Source organism: Euphorbia lathyris, chromosome 10 (genome assembly GCF_963576675.1).
Source record: "Euphorbia lathyris chromosome 10, ddEupLath1.1, whole genome shotgun sequence".
In the NCBI taxonomy this organism is placed as follows: domain Eukaryota; kingdom Viridiplantae; phylum Streptophyta; class Magnoliopsida; order Malpighiales; family Euphorbiaceae; genus Euphorbia; species Euphorbia lathyris.
The window spans coordinates 69220556-69224258 of record NC_088919.1 but is presented as its reverse complement, the minus strand read 5'-3'; the positions used below and the strand labels follow the sequence as shown (position 1 = coordinate 69224258).

Genomic DNA, 3703 nt, shown 5'->3' with positions numbered 1-3703 from the left:
GCTTTTCAAGCTCAATTACTCGGCTTGACAAGAACAACTCCAAATTAGTAGATATTTACATACATACTCTTAAATATTCAGTAGCATTCACACTGTTAGTCCCCCTAATAGCAAGGATCTCACTCCTCCCAACATAGAGATTATGACTCTGATAAAAGACATGCCAGTTAATGACTTTTCCATGACAAGTGCACCAGATGAGTTCACCTTCCAAGCATTTTCCAGACTCTGGTCTGTATTCTCTATCTTAACTTTCAATGCCAGTGAGCTGAGAAGCTTGGCTTGTTGAATTAGAGCAGTTATATTGGGATCATCCTTTCTGAGGAATGTTCCTTGAGTCTTACTATTTTGATCTGGTCAATGAAAGGCAAGAAAGAGATGCATTAAGTTGCGAAGAGGTAACAGACTGTATTTGATACAGATAAAATGTGCAAAACTTGTTTTGTCAATTGCAAATATCCGGATGAAATTCTAGTAATCTTTTAATCCATATGAAAAGGGAAAAGAAAGTTCTTGTTTACGTAATTACCATGAAGTGAAACCTCATTGGCATCAATGGCATCATACTGGAGGTCCACTTCAGCATTGCAGATATTTTGAGCCAGCACTGCAAATGGAGGCCTAAGCTGCTGAGCTCCAGATTGTATATGTGATCTATCTACCAGATTGCAACGTTCTGCATCATCAGGGATGTGGACCTCCTAATAAAATCAAACACGAGTTTTACTATTTCAAGTGCTTTTTGGATTGACTATTGTATGCAGCCATCTAATGACTTAATATATTGTACCTGATCTTCTTAGCAGATGCTACATCTTCTGGTATTCTATCTGCAATAGACCCATTATGCAATAAGATTCTTTTGTTGTTTGAGTTGACAAATGTACATTTATTCTCTTTTGCTAAAGCCTCATATTTTGCTCTCGTCTTGCACAGGGTGGAAACCTATTCTTCACAGCATTCTCGGTTCTGCATAAGAAGCACATTTAAAACAGAGATAAGGAAAATACATAATCTAAAGCATACTTCTTATGATATTAAGACAGGGAGAGAGATGTATATACCTGCCAGAAACAACTTCTGCTCTTTCTGTCCATCTGTTACCAAATATTTTTTGAGCCTGCAGATCATCTCAAGTTATCAGATTTGCAACCACATTCAATGATGGGATAACTCAATCAAAATTGAACTATGATAGTTATAAATTACTCATTAGCCAAGTCACCAATTTATGTTGATGAAGCAAAGGCTAAAATGAACACCATAAATATAACCTGAAAGAAGCAAAACCTTACCAGGTGCAATATAACCTTATGATCCTGCAACTGCAGACATCGATTTAGAGTGGGGCATGCCATTTTAGCTAAAATTTAGTTTCATTAATTATCTTTTACATTAGGTGGTGAATAAGCTGAAGTTGATAAGGTTTATAGTTAGTGGAATTGCTAAATTAGAACCATGATAAAGTTATCATATATGTCATCAAGAAAAGTTAACATATGGTATAGCAGAAAAGGAAAGCATGTCAACAAGCCAATTAATCATTGACAAAAAAGACAATTGCCAAGCATATAAGATATCAGACACACAGATTAATACGGTTAAAAAGTTAACTACTTAAAAGACGAGTAGCCACTTACACTGAATTTGAAAAACTAACAAAAAAAATAGAAAAAGGCTGAAATGAAGTTACCCAGAGATCCATTTGCAGCTCTCATATCTCTCAACTCAACTCATATTTGGACACATCTAACATATATATACCATAAAAATTGTACTAATCATATGGTTGTTCGACTCAGAATATAAAATTTCTACTTTAGCCACAACTTGATGCTATATGAAAAATCAATAATTACAAATTGAAAAAAATACACTGCAGAACAGCCAAACATATGAGAGCTGCAAATATAAGTAGACTGAAATACAACACAGAACAACCAAACATACCAACGATGGGATGAGATAGTGCAGAACATAATCGTACCTCGATGTGCAGACGAGCTTGCGCGGTGAATTAGGGATTGAGAGGAGAGGGTGAAGAGAGAACAGAAGAATGTCATTTGGACGACTACCAAAAGAATTAGGGATTGGGAGTAAGGGGCCGCTTGTTCTGAGCAAAAGAGGAAACGATTTCAATTACCTAGGTTTTTGGTTTGAAATTTTGGCGGATTAGGAAAATGAAATTTGGGGAGGGAAACACTAAAGTGTGTTTGGTGGTAACACCACTTTTGGGTTTATTTTCACCTGTGCTTACATTTTTTAATCTAATTATTAATTAATATCTAAATAGTTTAATAAGGGGTTTATTTATTAATATTGTAATTAATAAGCATTTAGTTTTTTCTAATACAATTAGTAAGGGGATTTAATTTTATTAAGAAAATAAAAATAAAAATATTTTAATTTAGAGTGAATTAATAAGGAAAAATTTTATTAAAATTTAATAAACAAATATTTTGCTTATTAATGATATAATCATAGAATTAACCCTTATGATATGTATGAAAAATATACTTTTTAATATGTGTATTTTACACCCTTATTAGAATTTGCTTATTAATACTCAATTTTCTTGTAGTGCAATTAATGATTTTTACTTAGTTCAATGACCTAATTGATGATTTTAATAGTTTAAGATCTTAATTAAGTTTGAAGTTACAGTGTAAGAGGTCAAATGAGTATGTGTGATTTTTTTAATTCTGAGAGATGGAAAACTGCGTCATTTTGCATTTATTTGAATGAAGAAAAAATGATTTATATAAAAAGTGTTTCAATTTTGGCACATCTCTTGCAACACTTCATAATTAGTGTTCCAAAATATCAGAGTTATGTAAGTTTGACATGTCATTTGCAACATTTAATAAACTGTGTTGCAAAAGATCCAAAAAAAATCATAAATTGTGCAACACATTGGAGGCAACACATGTGTTTTAGGTTGCAAAAGACCATCTATGGTGTAGTGAAAACATAATTAAATAAAAGAAAAGAAAAGATGAAGGAGAATAAACTTTGAAATAGAACTAGAATCAGTTACAAAGGTAGAACGAAAATGAACAAAAAGAAAACTACAAAAAGTCTAAAAGAGAGCTAAAAAGATGTGGTGAGGCCTATTCCATGTTTGTTCCAGGTCTGGTTTCATGCTGCATTGAGTAGTGTAACTCCTTCTTGAGCATTCAAAAGACTCTTTAACTTTCATAATATTCCTTGGATAGTTATTTTAGGAATTTAGGACAATAAGGAGTTATTTAAAGAGTCATGAGTCTTCATTCTTCAACTGCTACGAGGTCACCAACTAGAAGGAGTTCTAACTGTGCAACTTTATTTACTTGAATAATGATTCCATAATTGCATTTTTGCCCCAAATAATACCTAAAAACACATAGAACAAGCATTAGCTCTTAAAACATAAAACTAAACATAAAATAATTATAAAATATTAAAAACTATCTTAAAATACATGATTACTATAATTAAAATATATTAAAAACTATATGAAAATGCAAGATAACACGGTGTCGAAATCCCTCTTGCAATTTCTTTAGGCATTCCAGTTTGCCTTTTGAAGGAACAAACAAACTGATAAGTTTATCTACCATCCATACACAGTAATTCTTATCGGAGATTAATATAAAAACGGTAAATAATTTATTAATCACCTACTTTTTACTTAACACACTAGCTTTTGTCAATATTAAGCTTT

At 32.1% G+C, this 3703-nt stretch overlaps 1 long non-coding RNA gene across 1 annotated transcript; it reads right to left on the bottom strand.

The window, feature by feature from the left end:
• Positions 1-211: 211 nt before the first annotated feature.
• LOC136208616 (uncharacterized) lies at positions 212-960 on the bottom strand. The gene is made up of 3 exons (XR_010677209.1): positions 791-960; positions 530-701; positions 212-353 (listed from the first exon to the last, which is right to left on the bottom strand). It is a non-coding gene; the product is annotated as an uncharacterized lncRNA (long non-coding RNA).
• Between the last annotated feature and the right edge of the window lie 2743 nt (positions 961-3703).